The sequence below is a fragment of the Melospiza georgiana genome, chromosome 2, assembly GCF_028018845.1.
Source record: "Melospiza georgiana isolate bMelGeo1 chromosome 2, bMelGeo1.pri, whole genome shotgun sequence".
NCBI lineage: Eukaryota > Metazoa > Chordata > Aves > Passeriformes > Passerellidae > Melospiza > Melospiza georgiana.
The window spans coordinates 54,285,662-54,313,627 of NC_080431.1; the positions used below are offsets into that span (position 1 = coordinate 54,285,662).

The window sequence follows — 27,966 nt, forward strand, 5'->3', positions numbered from 1 at the left end:
TTGACAAAGTCCCATCCACTTTCTATCTCCTCAAGTGGGACAGACAATAAGATGTATCAGTGATGTCTTTAACAGGTAGCTTGCTCCCTCATGGTAAGTACCAGAGCAAAAAATGTAGGAATATTTAATTGCTCTCACATGTACAAATACCATGGTACTAAACTAGGGACCAATGCTTCAATCTAACTTTTGTTTCTTGTGGTGAATGGAATTTAGCCTACAGTATTTTAGGGAAATAAACTATCAGAAAACTGTCTCTACACACATAATCCTAATTAAACAAGTCAGTGGGCATGTATTCAGAACAGCAGGGAAACTATTTCCTGTTATTTCTTATGCTTGTGTATGAAAAAATTAAAATATGAGTTTCAGGGCACCAAGGTCTAAGACATTTGAGAAGGGTATTTAAATTTAGAAGAGAGCAGACTTGCAGTTGCCAAATGGGGGTTCATCTAGAGAAACACTGTCACAAATGATGACATTTGGATTGAGATAGAAAGCTAAAAAGTTGTGTAATGGACAATTCTTATTACTGTGCTTCCAGAGGAAATGTTTTCCTGACCCTAAATAGGAAGTGTCTAACTTTCATCCTGGAACATTAAGTTTTATAACTTTTTGAATGTAGTTTTCTGTTTAAGGCAGCAGCAGAAATTCTTATTCAACTCCTGCTAAAACACATGCTTGAGTAATGAGTCCTGAAAATCTGTGTGCTTTTTGGAGAGATACATTTCATCAGTTTGAGGGATATTGCCATTTTAACCTCACCAGGAACTTCCTTGAGCTCATTCTTTCGCAGAACCTAAGGAAATTTTTGCTTATACCTACTGTATCATCCCTTGTTTGTTCCTGCACAGCATCTAATAGCCTGACCTTTCTGTCTCTGCCTCACACAGCAGTCTATTTTTGTTCCTTCCTCTGAACCTTTTCCTCCTGTATTCTTATTTCAGAGAGGATCTGACTTCAACACAGTGACTCCAGAAATACCACTTTCCAACAAGGTTTTCTAAAGTGCTATTGGACATAGTCTTGCTTTCCACTAATGTGAGATTCCTTGGCAAGCTGTCTACAGGCAACAAATATTTCCTGGAAAATTCAAAAAGTGGTCCAAGAGATGTGTGCAAGACTGTAAGACAGGTCCTCTGCCTAACAGCCCACAAACTGAGTCTTGCAGATATTTGGGGGTTACTCCCATGGTATGCACAAATCTATTCCAAGAATAGATTTGTCATACTAATGACAAATTAGTATGTCATCTTGTATTGACAGATTCTGCAAAAATGTTGTATCTTAACATGGTCCACATTAGCCTTTAGTATTTCCCAAATAGTCCTACATCTTTTTGACATAATTTTGCATCAAATGCCCCGACAGTATGAAATGTTAAAACACCTAATCCTAGAATAGCCATAAATTCTTCAGCTACTGCACATCAAAATTCTTTATTGAGAATATGGAAATTCTTCCTCCACTGAAAGCAAATTACTTCGGCAAGACTCACAGTTCTGAGCACAGGACCTAAAATCTCAAACATCCTATGAATTGCAGGAGGTTGTGAGGCTACAGGAGTCTTACTGCTTCTCATAAAAATCCTTGAAGAAATAAGATGCCATCACTGAAAATACAAATATGCCCTAAATGATTGGAACAGGACTTTATAGATAGGCAAAATAATCTTATCCTATGCGCACAGACAGATCTGTCTAGACTGATTTCCTTATTTTGCAGCCAAACTGTTCTCTGTGTAGCAGTCAGTCATACCTTTGAGTGGGCTCTCTGTCCAGGCACACAAAAATATCCAGAGGAGGAGCTCTGTAAAAGTCCATGTTCTGTTAGACAAAAACTGTTGGAACTGTGTCACCAGATAAAGGGAATTCTCTTTCAAGCACCTTGTGTTGTAATGGTTAATGAGCATGCCATTGTGTCAGCAGGAGAAATAAATTAAAGACAATTATCTTAAGTTGAAGTTAAAGTGGTGAAAGGGCCACAGGAGCTGTCCCTACAGATATACAGGGAAGGTAACAACAAAACAACAAAAAAATCCATGCATTGCATCACTCTATATCTTCCATCACTAATTGCCAGTGGAAAGGAAGACTATAAGAGACATTTAAGTCTACCACCAGACAATTTGAGCAGAGTTGTTCTCTACTCATTTTTCATCTAAAGTCAGAGGGAAGTCAAAATCATGGAAAATAAAAAAAAAATTGTGGGCTGCACCACACTGAAAATAAAATAGAAGACTAGTGTCGAAATCAAAGGTATGAAAAATTATACCAAATTGAAAGGATCTGTGACTGATCTAAGAGTACCCTGCATGGTAAAAGAAGAAGGCTTCAAACCAAGGCTTCAATGACAGACTGCACTGTGACTAGAATCTAAAATTGGGAAAAATCATATAATTTGCATGCCTTTTACTAGGAAACCCAAAATTAACATTTCCCCAGACATCTCAAATTTTGCATGAAACAAATTGCTCACTCCAGAATAAATGGTACTGTGTAAGGACCATGTTTGAATGTTCTCAGCAACATGAAAACCCAAAACACTACATGAAAAAAGGTCTGAAGCAAAGGTTTTTCTTTTGAACTGTGACATTCATGCTTCATTCCCTTCAGTTACTGGTATGAAGAACAGACTTACACCTAAATTGGAAAACTGACGAAAGACAGAGAGCAGGAGAATTAATTAAGAGACGTTATAATAATGATGATGTTCCCATATTTTTGAAATTCCTTTGTCTATATTTTAATAAATGGTCAGAATACTGAAGTACTTACAACAGAAAGAAAATATTTGTGAAGAAAATATGTACAAGATGGGTGCTGTTTCTCAGGAACTTGATGCCTCTTTCTCAGACAACAGTTTCAAATTGCACTTTTGCTCACAGAGAAATTCACTATATCCTGGGTTTCATCTTTCAGAGAGAGAATCTGATCTGCAAACATGGACCAGTACTTTTTGCACAATGGAGGGTGAGACAGTGGTGGAATTTCCCAGCATAACACAGAGCTTAAGAGTTGTGTACTGGGGCAAGAGGGTTTATGCTATGTAGATTGTATCTCTGGACCCTTCTCACTTGCCAGGGCCTTTGGGGTGATGCTCATCTACCCTGGAATAAATGAGGAGTGATTCCTACAAGACCAAAGACAACGAAGAAGGAATATAGTTAGCTCTTTTTTACACCATCAGCGAAATTTCAAGTGATGTGACCCTTGTTTCCAAAGACAGATACAAGAATTCTAGGGATGTCATCATTTGGAAAGCAAGCATACAAGAAACCTACTTGAGTTACCATCCCTGAACATATCCACTGCTTGGATTCAAAGAACACTGAAGAAAAAAAATATCAAATAGAAGCTCAGACTGTTTGTTTATATTCTTTTTTTGTTTATTATTCTTAATATTTTATTAGGAACCGCTTGTCAATTGCCTATTTGTGAAAACATCCAAAAAAAAAAAAAAAAAAGAAGCTGCACACTTCTACAGTGGAGACTCAGTGGAGTTTTTAGTTTGCACAGAATTGTCTGCAGTAGCCTTCCAAATCAGACACAGACAAGTTTTAACTACCTACTGTCTCAGCTTGAAGTGCATGGAAAGATTACAGGCTGCTTGGGAGAAAATTAAAGCAGGGTAAAATAGTTTACAGAGATAAAACAAAATCAGCTGGACCCGAAGAGATGCTTCAAGGTAAACAGAAGGATTTCATTTCATTAAGCAAATTTTCCTGGCAAGAATCTAAGATTACAGCAGGTACTTATGTTTTCTGCTCATGTCTCAGATACACTAACGTTCATCACCAACTACACCAACATACAGAGCTGGGCAAAACCTTGGCTGGGGCCTCTCATTTCAAGGGTTATTTTTCACTACAGTTTAACACAGCGTAATTTGATTTCTTGATAGCCTATTTTTTGTTACAATCATTTTGCACATAAAAAAATATAAAAGCAGATGTAGATGAAAAGGCACAGTAGATCAGACCAAAGAGCTCTTGTTGTAAAAGCCTGGCTGCAGCCCTGCCTCCAGCAATGGCCAACAGCAATGCAATGGGCAGCTGCACAGCAGTACTTACCATTATTTACCCATGCTTTAGAAATTAGTGTCTCAAAGACTCCTAAGCCAGGGGTGGTGTCTCTTTTTAATAGCCCTTCATGGCAAGGTTATTTCCCTTTTTTATCCTGCCATGCTGCAAAGTTTTCTGTAGCCAATGCATTTGCATTACCCAAGTGAGCAGCTAAATATTTCAGTTTGCTGGGAAACTGTGTGCACATTAACCAGCACCATTCTTCTCAAATGAACAGAGACCACATGAAAGCAAGACATGTTTTTTTCTGGGGGCTAAAACAAATTCACTTGCAACACATGATGGCTAAAAAGGAGGAAACTACAATTCCAATAACAATACGGACAGTTTCTACTGCTTGTAGCACTGAGATGCCTTGGCTATTTCCTGTCACAGGAACCAATTGCCAGTTGCTTGACATTGCTAAAATCTCTGAGACACCTCATCAACCATGACTTGAGTTTTTCACTGCACAGAACTTCAGAAGACAAGACTGTTCTTTGTACTCATCCTGGTTTGAAGATTTTTCAATGGCTTCATTATTCTGAAGCTGGTGAAGTCTATACGTGATTTCCACTGCCATGGAGTTTTTAGGTGTGAACAGCATTTGTCTAAACACACAGATTATGCTTTCACATCATCTGGATCCTTCATTTGGAAGAAAAATACTTGAAATAAATATGAGAGGAACCTCCAAGCCACCATGAAGCAGTTAAATTCTTCTGGAAAACCAAAAATAATGTTGGAGACATGCTAAATATTCAGACTTCTTGGGGAAAAACCAACCAAACAAAAAAACCGAACCAGGAAAAATCTGAATGAAGAGACTAATTAGTATTCCCTGAGCACATCGAACTCAGGCTGTTATCTTGCCAGACAAGGACTTGTGCTGCAAGATCTTTTATTGAACAAGCTTGAAATACACTCTTATGTGAAGAGGTTGATGAAAACTTTCTTCAACTTCTTTGTTTTCAAGCACAACATGAGTCTGGTATTTCCAAGGGCTGGAATAAAAAGAGTCACAGCACAACCCCCAAATACAGCATTTCAGGATGAGATAATGGAAATCTTGTGCTTTTTAGAACTCCTCAACATAGGGGCATAGCTGCTCAAATAGGACAGGTAACTTCCTCCCAACTCAACTAGGTCAAAATGTCCTAAGCACAATCAGTCCCTCCTAAACTCTGCCTGATACAGCTCTTCACCAAAAGAAAGAAATTCGCATTTGACTCTCAGTGGTCCATCAGGTGAAAGCTATTATTTATCCCAAGAGCAAATCTCCTGGAAAAATCTAAACTTGCATAAGAAATTTCTGATAATTCAATAAGGAAAAAGATCCTAAATAAATGTAGTTTAGTAACATATCCACTTGAATTCTGCACCTGAGTTTTCTAAGTCTTTGTTTCCATACAATGGAGCTTTTAATGTCTAACTTTTCACCACAGTTTGAAAAGGAAAGCTACAAAATTATTTCCAACCAACAGCAAGCAGAAGCACAAACTCAAAGTATGCTTCTGATAAACACTTTGATTACAACCTGGGTTGGCTGATTATTCAACTTTATTTATCACAAGGCAACGGTAAAGTAGGAGATCACTAAAGAATCACTCTGAAGAGCAGTTCAGAAATACCTCCATACCTCCATAAAGCCCAAACAAACATCAGTGTTTTCTAAAAGTGATGAGGACAATAAATATTGCTTTGTTGGTGTCCACAACCACTGCTTTAAATATCACTTCAAGGCAAAAAATAATAAGAAAACATAGCTTTAATTCATGATGGGAAAATCACAGTTCGACTAAGTGGCCGATTTCAACAAATAAAGATTTGCAAGGTACAAAATAATCAGTTGCAAGAATGCCAAGGTCTACATTGCTGTGAGGCATTTTTCACTGTTTGAATTTTAGTTTTTTAACTCGAGTTTGAAAAATAATATTATAACAAGTAGGTTAACACCATGTATTTTTTTTCCATTTTAATAAAGTAAGATAAATTAATTTGAGTTCTAAACCATGTATTTCATCTTTGTGTGTATGTACTTTGCTTTTCCTGTTGGCAAATGTACATACCAGAAAAACAAGTGCCACACAATTAGGTTGCTCTGTCATATGTGCTCCAGTGAATGTTTTTGAAGTCTAAATCATTGTACTAAGGTTGAAAAATTTTGACTCGTTAATTTTTCTTAAAGAATTTGGTTTGGTTTAGCACTTAAACACCTTAAGTGCACAATTTCCATACCTGTTCTTGTTATTCAAGAGTAATCCCATTGAAATCAAGGGATTTTCTTCCAGAAAATGAAATTAATCAGTAGAAAGGAAATGGCACATTCCAGCTAATCTCTGAAGTTAAGAAACTGCAATTTCCCTCAAATTCCTGGTGCTGTGTTGGAGTTACTTCTGTAATGTGGAGTTGAATGGTTGAATTTTGTAGCCTCTGATGGAATTAGCATTTTTCATCCATTTAATCCTCCCTTTCATTTTGGTATCATCATTCTAAAGTTTCAGCTGGTTCAATCTTGTCATAAAATCATTTAGTTCATTATCCATGTCCTGAAAAGCAGGTAAAGAAGACAATGAGTTGTGGATTTGTGTCCATCAGTGTTTTGAGAAAAGCATGGTAAAATATATCATACAAGACTTACTCCAGAACAAGTGTCAAAAAACAGCTATAGACATGATCAACATCCTATTATATGTCATTTCTCAATGTGTTTTGAGTTCTACTAATTCACCAAATTGTGTAAAAAGCACAGCTGATCAATTGAATCTGAGATTCCGTTTTCCCCACAAACACTTATTTTACCATTGAGGTGAATCATGCTTAGCATTAAACTGCTGTCAAGCAAACCTTTATTTTGACAAAACATCCTGATATTAAAGTTGGATTTTTTTACAGTTCAAAACCTTTCATCCAAATCAGAAACCAGTAAAGAGTTTATACTGACTGGCAGCCTCTCTGAAAGCAATCTGGACAAACAAAAGAATGCTGTGCAGCTCAGGTGAAGACACAGTATGCCCGGTAACACAGAGGAATCAGTAACTCAATTTGTGATAATGAAATTTTCTGCAATTTTTTTGCCAACACATCAAAATTAAACCTCATTCACCTTGCTGTTATCTACAACAAGTTTACTTTGAGGCAGTTTATAGTCATACATTAGTTACTTGTTTTAGAAAATAAGCACCAGTTGTATTTCTTTAATTGTGCATTGCACTGATGCTCCTTGTCTGGTGGAAGGCAGCAGTGCTTCTGAACTCATGTTTTCCTAGCCCACCGTCCATCCAAACTGCTCTCCTCTGGCCTGTGGGACCAGGATAAATGTTCCCACTAGTGCCTCCAGGTGAAGTTTAGATGACAAACCTGAATGTAAAGACACTGTGAAGTCTGACTGCAAGTCTGCTGATCTACATTTGGCTACCACTGCCCTTACAGGCTCTGCTGCTGTGACAGCAGCAGAGCTGCCACTACTAAGAGGTCACCATTCTCCCCCCTGGCAGAGGTGCTACAGGTGATAAATAATATATATATTATATATATATATACACTATAAATATAAATTCAGCCCAAGAGTGAAAATGGGCTGCTCACTATGGAGGCACATGCTGTCTGTGAGAAACTTGCTGAACTCTCCAACTTAAGCCACATCATCTTAACTTTAGAACTGGTGGTTTTCCCCATTTAATTATTGAATAGAATAGTTTGGTTTTGAAGGGATCTTTAAACATCTAGTCCACTCCTCTGCAATGAGCAGGGACACCTTCAACTAGATCAGGCTTATTAGAGCTCCATGTAACCTAGACTTAAATGTTTCCAGGGATGAGGCTCCTTGCAAGGGTGGAGAGAATTGGAGGGTTGGATCAAGTGATGTAGGTCTTAAAACTATCGCGGGTTGCTCAGTTCTGGTCCCAGCACCAGATTGCTGCCTGTTTTGCTGGATAAATACAACTCAGTGTAAACCTGAAATAATGGCTATTGTAGCACCAATTCTTCTCAGTTTTCTGGAGACAGTAACTTGGTTTGACTGAAAAAGTGAGAGCCAGAGAAGGAGGGCATTACGATACACACAACTGTATGTTAAGAGGGTACTCTGCAATACATTTTTGTATTTCCTCACCTCTCCTCTGCTGGATTTAGCTACAATATCAATTTCATAAACGCCCATCATTAGCACTTGGATGTGTATCTGCTACATTACTATAAAGAAATTCTGTCTTGAATGTGTCCTTCTGGGAAGTTCTGGAGTGGATGAAAGCAAGAGCATTTGGTCAATCATCTAAAGTACCTGAGAGCCATATAGGCAACTTAGGTTTGTAAATAATTCCAATCTTGTTTCGTTTTGGTTAAGAAAAGTCCATTTATTCACAAACCCCTATACAGAGACAAAGAGGTCCTTATACTGGTTCCCAATGCCTTCCATCCACTTTTAATATTATTCAGAATGATTTCTAGGTGACTTTAACCAGGTTTCCAGCAGAAAATGGAATTTCATGACACTTATTTATACACCTGTGAGCTAAAAAGGAAGGAAAAGGTGAAGGACTTTTGTGTAATGCAAACTTACACACCACAGCATTTAGATGGGGAGAAGAACCCTAAACACTCTCATCCATCCCCTGTCCCAGCTCTGTGCCTGCACCCAAAACACAGCACAGATTTCCTGATTTTACCTGCAAGGGAAGTGCAGGGGAAGCAGCCCTGGGAAGCCAGGAGGAGGAATGAAAGGATGAATGGCTGGGAAGCCAGGAGGAGGAATGAAGGAAGGAATGGCTGGGAAGGAAGAGGAATGAAGGGATGAATGGCTGGGAAGCCAGGAGGAGGAATGAAGGGATGAATGGCTGGGAAGCCAGGAGGAGGAATGAAGCGATGAATGGCTGGGAAGCCAGGAGGAGGAATGAAGGGATGAATGGCTGGGAAGCCAGGAGGAGGAATGAAGGAAGGAATGGATGGGAAGGAAGAGGAATGAAGGGATGAATTGCTGGGAAGCCAGGAGGAGGAATGAAAGGATGAATGGCTGGGAAGCCGGGAGGAGGAATGAAAGAAGGAATGGCTGGGAAAGAAGAGGAATGAAGGGATGAATGGCTGGGAAGCCAGGAGGAGGAATGAAGGATGCTTCCTCCCAGGGCTCTCAGCAGTGGGGCACGTACAATCGGTGCTGCACCATGAATTCAAACTGGACACTGACACAAAGCCAGGATCTGTGGCTGCCTACAGTGGTGCCCATGGCCACGGTGCCCCTGCTGTTCTTGTCCCCACTGCCACCAGTGAGTGGTGCCTGACAAAAGGAACTGTAGAAACCCTTTGCTGTATTCTGCCACAACTGCTGGCAAGTTCTGGAAAGCCGTACTGAAACTGGAATAAGGCAGGAAAATCGGGAATTTTCCAACAGCTGTAACTGGCAAAAATCTCCAGTTTGTGCCCCTGAATGGTAGGACCCACTAATGCTGTGCAGTGGCATTTGTTCAGCCCTGACTCATAGACAGAAGAATGGTGCTGAATGAATCACCAGCAGCATTTTCCGCAGTATCTAACGAGGTAGCTCATCCAAATATTGATCCGTCCCAAGTCTCTCTAGTTTTTGAGATCTGAGATACCACAGTCAAGTATGCTATTCACCATTAAAATTTTGCATTTGGGAAAGGGAGGAACCAGGCAATGACCAAACATTGGTTGGTGCATCCTTTGTTGATAGGAGCTACCTTCTGCCTGCTGTGAAGCTATCAAAATGATATGCACACTGCTGAAATGCAAGAGAAATAGGAACTTAGCAAGTTAATAACAGAGAGCTTTAAGGCAAATTAACAAAACCACTTTACAAAATATCTTGTTCAGTTTGGCCCACTGCTGCAGAGGTCATTAAGCCAAACACTGTAGTAAAATAATTTTGATCCGTAACAGCAGAAAGGACAAACATTAAGCAAAGGATAATCACAAATTAGCATTCAGGACACCAGCTGATCATTGCAGGTGTTGAGGGAAGATAGTTTCTCCCTGCACAAGTGCCTGGAAAAGCACATTTCTTCCCCTTTCCTCTCTGATGTTGGACACAACATGCTTGGGCAGCAGGCAGGGGACATCTCAGGTGTCCACAGTCCTGCCCTGCTCAGCGTCTGCCCTTTGACTTTCACTGTGATAATGCCTGTATAGGAAACAGGCAATCCTTCCTACCCTTCGCTCCACCCAGCAAGAGCCCAGCTTGGGCAAGTCCCATGGCTTGAGTTGCACGTTACAGGAATTACTACCACAGAAACCACATAAAACAATGGAGAAGAAGCATTACAAGAAGCAGTGCACGTGCACCAGTGAGGTGGCTTTGGTGGCCAGTATCTCCACAAAACACACTTCTGCCATCCCAAGTGACTGCCATAACTGATGGAACCCAAAGTCATGGAACACATGAACTCAAAGGACATTTTATGGACAATTTGTAAGGGTGGTCCATCGACTAACAGAATGACAGTTGTGTATTGTATCAAACTGTGGGAAATAGGACGGTGGCTAGTGAAGTTGTATTGAATAGTGTGAGGTCTGGCCATGGTGTAAATAGCACGGTATAAGGGGTGGAATATACGCTGGGATGTGGCTGGGATGGGGCTGTGCTTTGGGTTTATGCTGAACACAGTGCTGATAATGTAGAGACGTTTCTAAGCAGGGTTTACACAAGCAAGCCCTGAGCCCAGAAGCCGGTACAGGCCGAGGTCAAGGCTCGGGAACGACCGACACCGACCCCACAGACCGCTCGCGCCCCACTCGTGCCCCCGCCGGCCACGCCCTCCAGCAGACCACGCCCCCTGCACACACAAACCACGCCCACATACCATGGCCCCGCCCATCCCTCCGGCCCACGCCCCCGCCCACCCGCACGGGAGGACTCCGCGCAGGCGCACTGCGCGCCAGAGCCAACTGCCCCCTCGCGGCCCCCCCCAGCTCTCCCCAAAGATGGCGGCCGCGCGGCGGCGGGCGAGGCGGCGGGCAGCGCTGAGGCGGCGGGGCGGGGGCGGCGGCGGGAGCGGGGGGCAGTGACAGCCGCGGGGAGGGCAGGAAGAGGCGGCGGAGCGGCGGCGGCCGGAGGGCAGGTACCTCGAGTGGGCGGGCAAAGGGGTGGGGGAAGCGCCGCCCCTGCCCGAGCTGCGCCATCGGGAACTCCCCCTGGCGCTCCCCGCCTCGGCGCCGCTGCCCGCTGGCGGCGGAGCGCGGACCGTTAGCCGGGAGAGCCGCGGGGCCATGGCGGTGAGTAGGCGCTGATGGCGAACCGCCGCCTTCTCCTCCGCGGGGCGGCCGGAGGGGTGCGAGGGGACGGGGGCGGCGCCGCTGCCTGCCCCGGTGCCTGAGGAGCGGCGCTCCCCGCCGGGCAGGACCGGGAGCCGGCGCCTCCGACGGAGCCCCGCGAAAGAAACTTTGTGTCTCCCTCCCTGCCTCCCCTCCGCGGCTCGGAGGTGCCTCTGCCGGCCGGGGCGCGGGGATCCGCCCGCTGTCAGCGCCGGGCTGCGGCGCGGCGGCCGCGGGAGGAGGCGGAGGGTGAGCCGGAGAAAGAAGCAGATGCGGAGCGCGACCAAAACAGCTGAGCCGGCTGTGACAGGCGGGGAGGAGAAGGCAGCGGTGGTGCTCGACACCTCTCTCTCGTTGTTGTTGTTGTTATTGTTGTTGTTGCCCTCCGCCTAAGCCGTAAAGGTTCCCTCATAACGCCCAGCTAAAGGGATTGAGCGTCTCTGTGTAGATAAAAGTCTTCCCGAAAACACGGTAATAATCATCTTGCCGACTCCTAGCAGAGGCATTATTCTTTCTGCCAGATTTGCTCCCGAATCCCCCCTCCCTGAATGTCGCCCAAGCTAAACAGAAACTTTTCGTTGCTTCCAGGCAACTTAGAAAGTGAAACCAGCTAAAAGCAAAAATGAAACTTTTCAGCTGTTTTTTATTGTGCGAAGTAAAGAAATTAAGCAGCAGAAACAAGAGAAAATGTGTTTGGTAGGAGAAAATGTTATAAACGGCACCTCAAGACGTGTTAGTCATTTGTTTAACCCTGTCAAAGGCATTTTATTAGCCACCTTGCATGTCAAGTGTTATTCTAGAACATTTCATGTTACGAAGTAATTTCTGTGAAATGTTCTTTGTTTTTAGAATTTCAGTCTGCATTTGATCAAATACATACCTGATTAGAAACGCCTTAAATTTTCAAGGAGACTTAAAATGTCTAAATTTTTTGTTGCTGAGCACTTGGCAGCTTCTGTCTTAGAAGCTGTAGGAGCCAGTCCTGCTAAGCTTTCTTCTTTTAAGAAGCTATTTTGTTGTTATGGCAATGGGAAACTTTCTGTTTTATACAGCATAGAAATTTAACTGATGTGAATCTGCATCCGTAGATGTGTTTATTTTCTGTGTTGTGAAATAGTATGAGTCACAGCAAATCAGTGGTCCTTAAAATTCAGAGAGGTTGATCAGTTACATTTTTTTCTGCCTTTTTTTTTAAGGAAATGATCTCAAATAATTATGAAATTTAGTCACATGATGAATGGGGAAGTAGCAAGCTGTCAGGTAGGGAGAAAACTGTACACACATGTGAAAGTCAGAAGTAGCTGAGTATCTCTAGCACTCAATGTTGGCAAATTGGATAGAGTTCTTGACAGCCAGTGTTTCTACTAAGCATGAGGGAGCAAGAAAGGTGCTGGTCAAGTTTGAAAACATGGCATCTAATCCAGATTCACTCTGTGTACACAAGTTATCTTGTCACACATGTATTGAATCTGGGAGTTGTTTGTGCAAACAAATGATTCATTCAAAATCATTCACCAGAATGATTTTTCTGGTGACTTTGGGGGAGGAAGTTGAGGTGCTATATGAGTTCCACAGGGGCACTGGATTTTTAGCAGGTGAAGCCCTGGTTGAGAGAGACAGAGATCCTTGTCCTCAGGAAGGCCAGGACTCGGTGATCTGTGGCTTGGCTCACTTGGTCAGGGGGTGAGCAATCAGCTTGGAGCAGAGTCACAGGCTGACCACTGTAGATGATAATATTACAGCAGGATTAGGTGAGTGTCTCAGGTTTTTCTCAGGGCAAATGGAGCTCTTCTAAGGCTTTTTGCTGTATGACAAGCTCTGGGTGTATGAGTTTCATGAGGGTCAGGTCATTACACGCAGCACCAATTGCCTAATTTTAGTCTGTTAATGGCATTTCTACCTTTTTCAAGTTGAAGTTTCTCCTAGTTTGTGAACTTAAAACTCAAAAGCTTTAGATTTTTATAGGCAATGATGTAATGGAGCTGCAGAAACTTGGATTATGATTTGGACTAGTAACTCATTTGCTTTGGGCTCTGAATCCTGTGCATCTTACGATGCTTTTCTTTGTTAACCTTTGCCTTGTGGCCATTTAATTTTACTTGAATTTGGACCTCCATCGGCTAACTCAGTGTTATGCTGATGATCATTTTGGCTGAAGATCTCAAAGAGATCCTTAGAATGGTTATTGCAGCTTTAAGTGCTTAATTCAACATGTTTCTGCAGTGTTCTGTCTTAGGACTTGAGAAAAACTCTTAAAGCCTGACTTCACAAGAGGTTCAAATTTTCATCCTTGTCAGTACTTTCTCCTAGATGGCTTTAACATCTGAATGCTTTTAGATGATGCTACAATTTCCCTTGCTGGCAGGTCACTTCTGCAGTGGTGTATGCTGTTGTACTTGTGTTGGTCTCTAGAAATGCAGAATGCTGGGAAGGTGTTGTGTGCTGCTGTTCTGATTGTCTTTTCGTGGCTCTGTCAGTGGCAAATCTTGGAACCCAGCCCCGTCCCCCTTCTTGGGTTGAACTGGCAAACATGCAGCCTTGCTCATTCCCAGACAGGCAGACACCAGAGAACACAGTTTTTGAGGATGCAGGCTTACTTCCTAGACAGTTTTCTGCACCATAGATGTTCCTTGTCAATGCCTTCTGCAACCTCAGGAATTCTTTTCTTCTTCTTCTTCTTCTAGCAACTTTGTATCTTTTTTTCACCTCCACTGTCTAATTGCTGTGGGATTTCTAGTTCAATCGCTGCTAAAATGTCTGCAGATAATGTCATGTTCCATCAATGCATTTCTGTTATCTAGGATATGCACTGGATTCTCTCTGTTATAGGTGTCAATAACACTTCTATATTTTATCATTGATTTCTTTAAGACTGTTGGCTTGGGGAAATTCCCAGGCAATTTGTAGTAAAATTCAACTTCACTACAATTTAGAGTGCCTGAGTTGAATTGAGAGCTGACGTTTCTCCTGTAGGACCAGATCTCACTAAAAATGGATTTGACTTGGACTGTCAAGTTTTTAGTTTAACTAAAAGATACTGTCTGTATCTCAGGAAAGCAATAATAGTTTGGAATGAGTACACTGCTTTTTCTGTTCAGCAAACATGAACAATGTTTATTTTGCTCATGGGGCCAGTGTTTCCTGAGCTACAGATATGACTAGTTTTTTGCTTGTTCTTTGCTATATACAGTAAACTTTGAGCTTTCTTAATGCTGGTGTTCACTTGATGTCAATAGAAAAACACTATCAGCCTTTTTCTTAATCTTCTCTATTCATGAAGTTTAATGGTTGTGTTTATGTCCAGTAGTATTTTGGACTGTCATCCTCAGGTGTGTATTTTGTAGGACTGATGAGGTAGCAGGATGTTTAGGAAATGTCTGTAACACTTGATACTAATACATGTTTCTTGTAGGTTGTCATCTTTAATTTTTCCAATTAATTTGCTTTTGGTTTCAGATGGAACAAAAATTTTCGAAGTCATTTTGTTTGCTCCCCAGGAATCTGGTCCTATTCCAGCTGCTGACACACTCTTGAGCCTGTAACCACTGAAAATCTGCAGACTTTTTGCTAACCTGTCCTAGATGACTTTAATGAAATGTAAATTAAAATAGCATTTGCTATGCTCTTTTGTCAATAGTGAAATAGAATTTTTAGCTGTTCATTTCATGGTGGACTCTTCATGTCCACCATGTCACTTGTTAGTTTATGCACTTTTTCTTGGTTATATTGATAATCTGTCTTGGTTACAACACATGCTGCAGAAACTGTTGGTCTTCACTTTGGTGGCACAGTTGTGTAGAGCACTGTGTTATTACTCTTCTTGAATGTATTGTTTTAGCTTATGTATTCAGAATTGCAGTAGCTCAAGAATGAAATATCCTTTTATTTTCTAAATACTTTATTAAAACTTCAGCACCATGCTCATTTGTGATGTCTTCACAACACATTTCAAACTGAGTTATACTGGACCTGCTTAGCCCTCTTTGTTCCTGGCTCCAAGTAAACTTTCACTGTTTAGGTCTAGGCAAGCACATTTGTTGGCTTCAGTCTCATCAGACCTACCAATATTGAACCAGTGTTCTTAACAGAATTTATATATTTTTGTCTCCCTTTAAGTTTTTACTTTTTCAGGATATGTGGACCTTCTGCTCATGCTGTTCTGCAGCCAAAACATCATTTAGGCTAACCTTGGTATCCTCTCTTTTGGTTTAGTACCTTGGGCATCAAACACCACCCCAACACCAGTCCACAGAAGTTAATCAGGAGCACTGAATATGCCTATGGTGTACCTCCCCCCAGTTTTGCTGCCAGAGTTGTTCCAAAGCATTTAGGACACATGAGCAGATACACTGCAAAATTCTGCATTTATAGACAGTAGAAAACATTGTACCTTACTGTATATTGAATGACTTGGGGCATAGCAAGTTGTCAAAAATTAAATCATCTACAAGTTTGCAATCCCAGTTTGACCAGTAGAAGTAATTTTTATTAGCCATTATTAGGCTTTAAGAAGAGCACAGCACGTTCTAAGATGTAATAAATGTCTTCAATAAGGTCCAGAAGGATTCATGCTGTGACAGGTATGGATAGGTAGCTGGAAGTGAAAAGGAATATGCAGGGCAGGAATGTTAACTTTACCTTCTGCATAACAGTTCTTTTTGAATCTGCTCTGAGTTTTTTATACCTTGGTTGAATTTAAGTCTGTGAAGCTCAGTTCTTATTTGCTTTTGATTTTGAATAACTTGAAGTGAAAACGAACTTAGCAAGCCTTGAGCTTAACTGTTACCAGCAGTAAAAAGTAAAAAAACTCTGCAGTTCACAGGTTTAAATGGTCCCTTGTAAATGGGGTTGAGTTTCCCCAGTGTACAGACCCAGTGTCTGTGGCATACAGGATCCTACAAGCATGGGCATGGGCTGCTGTCCAGCTGTTGTCTCATTTCCCCTCACTAATGTAGCATACTCCATTCCAGGTATTACTCCTTTGATTATAAGAGAAATCCTTCTTCTCTAAGTTCCAGTTTTTAAACTGCAAGGTTTTGGTTTTTTGTAGTTTGTTGTCCTTTTAACTGGAAGAACTTTATCTACTAGATAACTTCACAGAAGGAAGTGGAGACAACAGAATAGCACGTTGAGTAATTTTGCTCTGTGGCAGAAGAACACATTTTAGGTAAGGATAGCAAATCAAGTAGTAATGGTCTGCAAAAAGTGTGCAGGTATCTGGAAACTAATCTGTAAGCAGAAACTGAATGGATAAGAAGGTTCAGCACAAACTTTGGTGACTTTCAGTGTCCTGGCAATGAGAGAGAGCTGTGACTGCAACTGTAACTGTGCAGTAATATTTCAAAATACATATTGATGGACTGTTAGGGGAATTTCTGCAGTAAGAATAAATGTCATGAAACACAAGAGTTACCATGCTTCTGCAAATCCTGTCGAGTCTATCAGAAATGTAAATTGGGAGGACAACACTGTAAGACAAGTATTCACCCATTTAGTCTGTTATGAAAGTGGATTGAAGATATTGAAATGAAGTACTAAGAAGTTAGGGCTAAAAGAAACTGTGGAAGTGAGCAGTGACTGTTGGCAATGATTAATCACAGATGCAGCTGAAATGTATTTTGTTTGAAATTGTTCAGGCTTGCTGATAAGTTGCCTGCCCCCATTTAAGAATATTAGTTTATCTGTACATTCTGCTCAATGGTGGCATTTCAATGGTGAGGACAAGTTACCATAAATAATGTAATAGAAATTAAAAGTACCCCTGTGCATTTAAGTATGTACATCATGGCAATACAGCTCAAAATAAATCCGTTTCTGACTTTGTGACTGTATTGTTGATAACAAATTGACAGCTATTCAATGTTGCAACTTCATATGTAAAAGAGGAAGCTAAGAGCAGCTTTGTCCTCCTGACTTGATTGGGCAATCAAACTAGTTGGTCTCGTGGTGTTTTGATTAACTAAAACTTTTCTAGGAGGATGGTGTGGAACTTGGGAGAAGGGGTTGCTAATATCACCTGAGAAACCTGCTATTGTTTTGCTGGTCTTCCCCTGCAGTAGTTACAGATACTCCTCTGTTGGAGAACCCTTGAATGAGTAGCACATTCAGACTTCAAGAGTTGCATTCAGTTGAGGCCCTGATTGACTGTTGTGCCTTTTTTTTTTTCCTATGGGGTACAAGCACTTCCTCTCTGTTTACTCTTACATTTCACGTTCACTTGTGTATTTGCACATTTTTTGTATAAAGTCAATCAGGAAGCTTCTGTGTTAAAACTGATCAGTTTTTATATGATAAATTTTAAACTGCATCTGTCCTACAGTCTAACTCACTTTGTTGACCAGTTGCTTGCAGTGGTGCAAGTGGGATCTGCTAGAATGATTTAGCAGAACTGACGTAGAGGAGTTTAAATTCTTGATAAGAGAACGCCCTTCAAATGTGATTGTTAGGCTCAAAAGAGCTTTTTTGGTGAATTTTTGCTCTTGGGAAGTAGTTTTTGTATGTCTGTCTTGATTTATCATGTTCTGTTATTGTCCTGTTCCTTATGGAAGCAGAGATCTACAGCTTTTCCAAAATAATCAGTGGAGAGAAGTTTTAAAGTCTCTTAGACTTGTAGCCTCATTGATCCTACGTCACCTTACATTTGGATAGCACAGTTTTCATTTTTCAGAATGAGCAGGAAAAAGCTGTTTCATAAGAGCTCTTTAAAAGCTGTTCATTCTGCTTGAGTCATGCACTCTTTGTAGCTCCAACACCAGCAGCTGTCTCTGCAATAAATTTATCTCACTGACCAGTTGCAGGTCTTATTATTTTATTAATAAAAATGTATCCGTGTTTTTAGTTTGCCTTAAAGGTATCATATGAAAAATTATTTTGGAAATTTCTCATTGCTACTCACAGCCTCTGAGAAAAGGGAGTCAATGACAAATGAGGAAGTAGCTTGATTCTTGGCATTGAATTTTCTTGTTTGCTCAAAAACTAAGCATGTTATTAAACAGAAATGGAGGCAAAAGTAACAGTTAAGTGGGAAAGGCCAAGTTGGTTTTGAAGCCATGTGATTTTCAGAAAACAAACTGAAGGAAATCCAGTCCTGGCAGAAGCTTAGAAGAATCTAATTTTGCTGGTATAAAAGTAAAACTAGGAGGGTTTAAGGAAATTCTTGAGTTACAAGAGTGTAAAACAAAACATAGTTTAGATCAGTGTAGCATAAATAAAGTGGAATTGCATTGCCGATTTTTTACAAGTGGTGCAAAAAATATAGTATGCAGTTCATTCTCCTCATTTCTTTTTGGAGATGATTCCCAAGAGTATCCAAATTGAAGATGTTCTCCAAGACGAAGGAGGTCACGGTATTTTACCCTGTGTGTGTCAGTGCATTGGATTTATGTGCCTGCTAAAGACTAGCTATGGGTTTGCACCTGGCTGCTGACTATTTGCTCTTTGATTTTAAAGTGTGCACTATCAAAGTAGTTCCAAATAAAATTAACAGATAATTCCAATTTGTATTAGTTTTGCACTTACCCCTTACTAGAAGCTTAGACTTCTTCGAAGGTATAGGAGGAATGGGCAAATAAGTGGGAAGTACTGAATTCTTCATATGCAACAGTTTCAAGTTACATGTACTTCATCCAGATAAGGATTGTGGACATTTTTTAAATAACATAATAATAACAACAACATTTAAAACCAGAATGTGCTGTTTTGAAGTAGTTTTGGTTGCCCTGGTCTTGCTGTGTACAGTCAAGTGTTCAGCGCTTGTGCTGGGCAAGCTGAGCTAGTCAGTGTCCATGAACATATTGTGCCTTTATGGATGACTGGTTTATAACTGTCTAGTTTTCCTCTATGTAGTCTTCACCTTCAAAAGTTTAGTTTCCTACATCAGCTACTATTAAAAACTTAGCCTCTTTGGCTCAGATTCAAAAACTGCTGGCTTATGAATACAAATGCATTAAACTTGAACAGCTGGGGTATTTCCAATTATCTACTATGCATTCTTACACAGGTTATAGTACCCATGGCATGAGTGCATGAACTGCATTTGAAGCTGCCCCTGAATCATTGCAGTTTATAGTCTGGGGTATGGAGGTAACCTGACATTCATTTGCTCTAGCACACATAAGTGTTCATTACTATGGCAAACGCCTGCAATGCTAAGGTTTGCTTTGCGGGGCTTGGCCATTCTCGCTCCGAGTAGATCAGGGGCAACTATTGGGCATGAGTCAGACCTGGGAACTGTTTGGCTGTTAGTGTGCACTTGCGTTTGCTCACAGTCAGTGTTTCCTTCACAAGACTACTGCATTAATTTTACACCTTTCAGTGTTCATCTTCTGGTTGTAACATATGAACATATGTATGAATAGAGTTGTGGATCGTGTTTCTCAGTCTTTGAAAATTATGATGAGTGAGCATCTGTGACAACACTTGAAGTATTTCCATATTGATGGTAGATGTTGTATATTCTTTTTTTTTTTTTTGATAGGAACTTCCAGTGCTTATTAAAACCTTTGGCATGTCTTCACTCCTAAGTGGCTGTCAGACTTTGACATTGTTGATTCACTTCATGCAACAATACTATTTTTATAATTTTCCTCTATTGCCTAGCTGCGATTTTAGTATTATGACCAGCACCAAAGGGAATAGCCATTTTACTTTCATTGTACTTAAAAGGAGGTTGACAAATTAGTGAAAGAAAAATGTTCCCCACAACACCCTTCTAACAAAAAAAATCCCTCCTCTGCTGCGTTGGAAAGTATTTTATCAAGTGTCCCAGGAAAACATTTTTGAAACAGGAAAAATACTTTATCAGGAACAAAGTGTATATTTTAAATAAATTGCATATTAATTGAACCATTTAGTTCAGAACTTTAAAAGCTGGTGTACTGTAATTGCCACATCTGAAACTCTTTGATTGGAAAATGTGGTAAATGTACAGGGAGGGAGAGAAATTAAAATCCTTCTGCTCAGTTCTGATTCTTAAAAACAAACACAAAACTCTTCAGCATGCTTCATAACTTTAATAGCTCAGCTACAACCTTATGGATCTCTGGGTAATTATATTCTAATATGTTTCTACACCAGCTGCATCACTCTATCTGAGCTTTTTCCAGTAGTGCATTAAGTGATATTACTAACATCTGTTGTATATTCTTTGTTCTTTCCTTTTCACCCTAGGGCTGCATTGGAATATTCTAGAATTTTCCTGATTTTAGCATATTTGTACGTCTTGGGTGCTTCTGTTTGTCCACTCTTGTCTCATAAGTTCTGAACTGGATTGCCAGTTTGATAGATTGGAAGGAATTGGCTTTTTTGCTTCAGCCTCTTGAAAGATGTTTGTTTTTCAAATGCATCTGCTGTCTCCATGTTGGAGAAGGCAGAATTAAAGCACTGAATGCATTAGGATTGGGTGATGGTTTTATGGTTTTTTAGGTTCTGTAAATACATTCCTTGGTCTTTGGCAAAACCTAAGTATTGCCTCCTATTCAGAGAAGCATTTATTTCTTACTGGAAGTTATCTGGGCTGGAGGATGGGCCCTGCCTGTGGTTCCTGGGGGAGTGTAGCTGCATGAAGACCCAGGTGACAAAGGAATGCACACCTGCTCTGCTGTGCTGAACCCACTGGGAAAGCACACCTTACAGCAACCTGGAATTGGCAGCTGTAATATGATACTGCTTGAAGCATGTATGAAACTGCAGTTCTGACAAAGAAATTGTGGAAAAGCCCTGAGTTTGTTACTTCTTCTGTGACAGCAACATGCAGTTTGGAAACATTTAGTATTGATTTCATTAAGCCAGTTTCTTACACTGCACTCTTTTGTGTTAGGTGCTTTTGTCCTGTCCCTGCTTAAACTTCTGTCCTTGTGTTGTGTAGAATTCACAGCTCTTCTGAACAGCTCTCTGGAATAATAAAAGTTTGTGTCTGTTGTTCACTAGATTTGACAGAATTCAAATTGAAAGAGTATTAAGTTGCTGTAAGCATTGTGATGATACATAGGTAGGTAGAGAAGCAGTACTCTGTAAATCATAAAAACTGAGGAAAAAAGCAGCAATACAAGTTCCTCCTTCAGTAGGCACCAGTGATACCACTGTGGGGAGTGGCCTTGTAAGTCCTCTAGTTGTGAATAAATCAATTAATTATATTTTGTATCAAACTCAATAACCAGAAGCAGTGAATCTCTAGGAAAGGAATGGTCCATATGTTTTTCTTGTACATAGCACTGTCACTAGATAGAACTACATTTATCATGGTAGTGCCTATATCCCAGCTGAACTGGAAAGCTTGTTTGTGTAGGATGTCCGTGTGAAAGTGTAACTTTTTAATTTGAAACTTTCCAGTAATGCAGCCTTCCTCTTTTAGGAGAAAGGCCAGATTATAAAGCAGTTCTGTTATGGACCGTTATGTGTATGTCTTCCAAAATTTGAGCCTTAGGTATCCAAGTTTGAGTTTTGATTAGCATCGTCATAGTTGCTTTGAAATTTGAATTGAGAATCTGATAGCTTTTAAGAGCTTGGAGTCAAGCTGTGGTCCTCTCTCTGGGTTCTGACCTACTCTGAACCATTCAACTTTGGCATTAAGTGTTGAATTTGTTTGACTAATATTCTGAAATTCATAGGAGAATTCTACTTGTCAGGGTCTTTGGAGATTGCCTTTTCCAGCCCTTTGTTAGGACCTTACAAGGTCAGGTTTTGATTTTCTACAGCACTGGTCTCCAAATTTTTTGGTCATGCACCCTGTAAGTAATGAATCTATTAAGCATGCACCTCCAATATATGTAATCTTTTACATTATATGCATATGCTACTTTATTGATACATTTACACTATAAAGCATATGCAAAAAAAAAGAGGATAAGATAGAGACGAAAACCAGTGTTTAAAAGGTTTTTTTTTTTAATTTACAAAAAATATTTTCTTCTTGTATGCCAAGAGTTTGCCTTGTACTGGAGTGTGTTTACCCCTCTTTAGGAGACTACTGATCTGCAGGATTAAGAATTTTGCAGCTTCTCAGAGCAAGGTATGCCAGTGCTACACCACTCTCATTGTCACTATACCTTTTTTTAAATCTTTATGGACAGACAGCATTTCCAATGGTGCAGTGCGTGCCCATCACAGAATCATAGAATATGCTAAGTTGGAAGGGACCTGTCATGATCCTAGAGTCCAACTCCTGGCACTGCCCAAGACTCCTCAGGAGTCATGCCTTGTGTCTGAGAGCATTGTCCAAACACTTGTGCTTTTGCAGCGCACCTCCAGGAAGAGTTTGATTTGAGGCTCTTAACCACCATCCTTGAGGCAGTGGTGTCCAGCTAGCAGGTGACCCCTAGCTACTCTAGTGCTCTTAGCTTCTCCCTGTCTTTCATGGGCACAAGCCCAGGAACAGTCTTTGTGGCACCTCTCTTATACTGGGAGGAGGTGGAGGTGGCTGAGAAGAGAAAACCGAACGTGGTATTCCAGGTTCCAGCTTGTTACCACTGAGTAGCAGGGAAGAATCACCTCCTTCAGCCCATTGGCTGTACTTGTCTGCTAATACAGCCTCATATGCCTTCATTGCTACAGGACACGTGCTGCTGACTCATGTTGTTTTACCTTGGTGATCCAGCTGATACAATGCTGATGTGTTTTTCAGAAACTATCCTTGAGGTCAGCTGCTAGTCTCTTGGAGAAATGCTGATCCTTTGCATGTGCAGAGGAAATGCACTGAATGCACTGCCCAATGATCTGAGCCTTACAACACTCCTTAACCCTCAGTGAACAACTGACAGTGTCAAAAGTAGTGTTGTATTGTGCTTTACCACTTGAGGGTAGTGCCACAGAAACACTAAAGGACCAAATCTGAAGGCACTTAAGGATTGAGTTAAATTGTCATTACAGTTCAGGAAGGCAAACTTGCTTACTGAACTATGGAGTGGAACACATTTTGTGAGCTTTAACATCATTTAGCCTTTTGCCTTGTTAGTGTAATTCATTCCTTAAAGGTTCCTCAGGCATAAGTCCTGGAGTCTAAACAAATCACATCCAGTAAGTTTATATACCCTTACTTTGTTTCAGCTTTGATAGGCTTCAGAAAACTCTTTCAAGGTATTTTCAAACAGCAGTTCAGGTGAGGGTCGTGGGCAGTAGCCCTCTTAAAATATAAGTCTAGTACAAAGCATTAACCTGCACAATTTGGTTGTAATCTCAAGAGATGCTGTACTTTCCTTGAATTGTAGAACAGACTCGGGGCAGATTCAGTGTAGACTGAGTTTGCAGTCCTGAATGGCTTTGAATGTCTGCTACTAGTTCAGTATATGCAGTAGCAAGACAAAAAATGAAATAGTTGTTCATGCAGCAGTTGTTGCTGTGCATAAAGCAGTGTAGATGTGTAAATAAGCATGCATTTAATGCTCCACCAGTAGCAAATTACTTCTCAGCTGCTTCTGTGCTTAGCAACTGAGAATTATCTCTCTGTTTATCTATGTGTCCTCTTCCTTGTCTGGTCCCTGTTAATGTCCACAAGAATGGTGTAGTGAGTAGGCCTTAAATAAATCCTTTGGTTCATCCCACATGTTATTTTACCCCTTCTGAAGGCTGCTGCATCAAAGTTTTAAATAGTGCAGGAAATCTGATGATAGGCTAGTGAATTGTTTGTAGTGGTTCTGCAGGCTGAACCTTACCTGTTGTCTGAATGCAAGTTGTTTTTCTTGAGCTCTCATTAAGTCCTGAGTATATCTAGAAACTGGATGGAGTTGGAGGACAGTTACATCATCTGGGGCAGTTTTATGAGGATTAAGGCTGAAATTACAGTATGCATATACTTTGCTTTCAGTATTTTCAGTATGGAACAATATGTTGAAGAAGCTGTTGCTCACACTTGGAACAGTTAGCAGCAATTTCAAGTCAGAAAATTGGAGACAAAGCTTGTAAAGTTATTCCAGTAGAGATGGTAGGTATTTGTAGCCAGAGGCAGGAAAAACATCCTCCCCTCCATGTTGCTAAGGGAGGTAGACCTGTTGATATAACTGATAAAGCCTTTTGGCAAGCTTGTGTTCGACTGTCCACTTTTATTATTCTGTCCTTGTCGAAATCAACCCTTCACAGGATTGTGTTCATTCTTTTTAGTTGTAGAAAGAGTAGTTTTACCTTTATACATTAATACTTTTTGCTATGCCTAACTTTTTAAGCTATTCATGCCATTTTAGTTGACTGAAATGACTCAGTCTCTTATCACTGTCATTGCTTGTCATTTCCAGACTTCCTTTCGACTTCCTTTTTTAAATTTTTTTTCTGGGAGGCAAGTTAAAAACATGTTCTGTAATGAGAAGCTGAGAACTGGTACCTTCCCTTGCTATTGGAAACTCGCATGGCTCAACAACTCTGTATTTACTGTTAATGTTTAAGGACTGTCCATTCGGTTTTAATCCATCTGTTCTGTTTTTCTATTGAAGAGAAATGCTCTCTAATGCCAATTAAGATTTTAAGGTTGTTTTTCCAGTCCACTTATTAGTACCTTTTTCAGCAATATCCATCAGCAGAAGGTTTGTATGAAGTTAATTGGACAAGATTTTTTCAATCAATCTTAATTGTATTTTATTTCTTTACAAATAACATCCAGTGTTGGCCTCAAAGTATCGTTTGCTAACAGGACTAGATTGTCCCTTTTACAACACAGTATTTAATGCAAACTTCAAACTTCTACTTTTTTTCCAGACCTCTGAGACTTTCTTAGGACCCAAGTATTTTGCAAGTCTTTTTCAAAGGTCTAGGTAAATGTCTTCAAGAGGTCTTGAATGCAAGCTACTGGGATCTGCTGGTCTAAAGGCTCTGTCTGCACACACCTGAGGTCCTTGCATTGAATGTGATATGATTTATTTCCAAGATGTGTTAATTGAGCACTTCTGTTTGTCTTGACACCAACCTTTTGTCCATTTTAGCAGACTTCTCCTTCTGCCACACATTCTGTCTTTTCAAATGGGTGTCTTTCTTTGTCCTCACAGCAAAACAAGAAGGCACCTGCAGTGGGTGAACATGCCACTTCTTACTGTGTGACTGTATTATGTGCACTGGCTTGTATGGATTGCTGCCTCCCGACTGCTGATGGGGGAAAGGCTTTGATGAACATGTGGTATAGACCAACATTGGTGTGAAGTTTAAACCTTTAGTCTTTGAGACTAGTTCAGTGACATTGCAGAGAAATCTAATATTGTATTGTCAAGGAAACATTTTTTTTCCTAGATTGATTACACAGACTGACAGGTAGCACTTCTATTATTGTTGTAGAGGGTGTCAGGAATAACATTCTACATAGTACCTCCTGTCAGGGTTTATCAGTGAGCCGTGTGTTCTGTCTCCAGAATAAATCAAATGCTTGAATTCAGACATGGAATTTAGCTGTGTCCCAGTTAAGGCACTAAAGACTGGGTGCTGAAGGTGGAATACTGACCTAAGCACTTGGGTAGCTGTGGGAACCTAATTTCATACAAATAAAACATTTAACAGCTGTGCAGGGAATAGAAAGCTGCCTGGTGGAAGAGAACCCGGGGGTGCTGGTCAACAGCAACTGAGCCAGAGTGTGCCCAGGTGGCCAAGAAGGCCAGTGGCATCCTGGCCTGGATCAGCAATGTGGACAGCAGGACAGGGCAGGGATTGTGCCCCTGTTGGCAGTGCTGAGGGCACACCTCAGCCCTGTGTCCAGTTCTTGGTCCCTCACTACAAGGACTCTGAGGTGCTGGAGCAGAGAAGGGCAAGGAGCTGGGGAAGGGTCTGCTGAGAGAGTTGGGGGAGAAAAGGAGGCTCAGGGGAGACATTATCACCCTCTACAGCTGCCTAAAAGGAGGGTGGGGCCAGGTTGGGGTCAGTCCCTTCTCCCAGGTAACAGGTGATAGCACAAGAGGAAATGTCCTCAGGTTGCAGCAGGAGGAGTTTAGGCTGGATAGTAGGAAAAAATTCTGTACGAGAGGCCTGTAGTGCTTTGTTAATGTGCAAGTCCTCTTGTACTGAGAGCACTGTATTACAGCTTTCAGCCGACAGCAGAGCTACAACATCTACCCTCGAGCGGCAAGCCCATTGGGTGGGATGAAGTTTTAGGCATGCTTTTGAGTAGTAAGCTGCACTGGTTAACCAAATATCTCTAGAGCTTGCTACTGAAGTTAGGTCATTAAGCTGGCTTTATTCCATTATCACTCCTTCCATTTTTCCATTACCATCAGGTATTTTTTCATTTGAAGTTAATGCTGTAACTATTAAATGTCTCTGTTTATGAGTAGACAGTATATCTGAACTAGAAGTTTGTAGGGAGTTTCAGTAGCCAGATGATACCAAGACAAAACTTAGAAAAGCCTGGAATACTGCTGGCTGTCAGGCTGTATAACTCTAAAATTGTATTTACTTTTTTTTACCAGGCTACTGTAAGTACTGGCTGAGAGAAGCGACTCTGCTTTAGAAATACTGTACAAGCTTTTTCTCAGCCTAATCCTTATGTCTATATTTGACGTAAAGCACTGTTTCCAGATGCAAAATGGGATTGACTTGTGGGAATTCTGAATGTGCCATTCACCCCTAGTGAATTCTTTCCATCTGTCTTTCTGTTTTGTTAAGAAATATCAGTTTCTCAATTCTTGTTGATCTAATTCTTTTTTTATTTCAAGGGCTAAGTGTACTAGGTCTAGCTGGGATTGAGTTAAGACCACTATAGTAAACTAATGTAATTTAGTGATATTTTTTTAAACAATATTAAATGCAATTTCAAAAGCAGCTTCTTAGACTTGCAGTACTTATTTCCAACATGGAAAAATGGTAATCTTCAGCTTTTTTGGTCTTAATTCTTCCATCCAGTCTTGATATAGCACTAAGATGTAAAATATCAAAAATATGTTCCTTGTGACTTGTTAATATAATTGAAAGGAATGCTCGGCTGAATCCTGCTTTCTGTAACCTTGTTATGTGATATTCCTCAGTTAAAATGTATCACTGCTTTCATGGCCCTCTTGCCTCTGTGGCTTTTTTTCTTGTTATCAGGTTTCTTGTAACTTTTCAATGTGTGCAAGTGAGGGTTTTTTGTAGTATGGTTATGAGGATTACAATTGTGTGTGTGGGCATTATCTCTTCCCTTCCTCCCCAAGTTTTAGCTGCTGATTAAAGGGCCACTGGTTATCAAAGTGACACGGCTTTATTTCTGGATCTAATAAATTTTAAAATGATGATATGTCAGATCGTGCAGAATTAATAATATTTTATTATTATTTATTTATTTGTGCCTCACTAGGACATTTCCTTGTAATAAATTGTCCCTAAAGTATTTATCCATTATAACAGTAGGAAAAGTGGGTTGATTATTAAAAAAGAAAAGAAGTAAGTGTCCCTGTTAATATATCTTGGATTTTTACCAGTCACATAAACAAGAACACTATACATGTAGGTTCTAAAGCAAATGCGGTTTTTCTTTTTTTTTTTCTTTCTTTTTAACTCGGTAGGCATTTTGTCAGCAGTGCCAGTTTGCTGAAGCCTTGGTTTGATACAAAGTTTAAAGATTGTTTTGTTAGCTCCAGGGTAGTGATCTATCTTCTTCTGAGGTTCAGCCGCTAGAGGGGGTGTAAACCACCCTCTCCATGTAACTGAGGCTTGTACCAGCTGACAAAAACTCGTCTTGAGGCTTGTGTGGTTGCTGC

The 27,966-nt window shown here is 40.6% G+C and overlaps 1 protein-coding gene across 2 annotated transcripts in view; it reads left to right on the top strand.

The window, feature by feature from the left end:
* Positions 1-11,085: 11,085 nt before the first annotated feature.
* Positions 11,086-27,966, top strand: part of FNDC3A (fibronectin type III domain containing 3A) — a 111,232-nt gene continuing 94,351 nt past the window's right edge. Inside the window, exon 1 of one of the 2 annotated variants that reach the window (XM_058045423.1) lies at positions 11,086-11,136. The gene's annotated coding sequence lies outside the window, so the exon portion shown is untranslated. Of the gene's footprint in view, positions 11,137-11,214; positions 11,291-27,966 lie in introns of those variants that run through there. The other variant, XM_058045422.1, reaches the window with a different exon arrangement.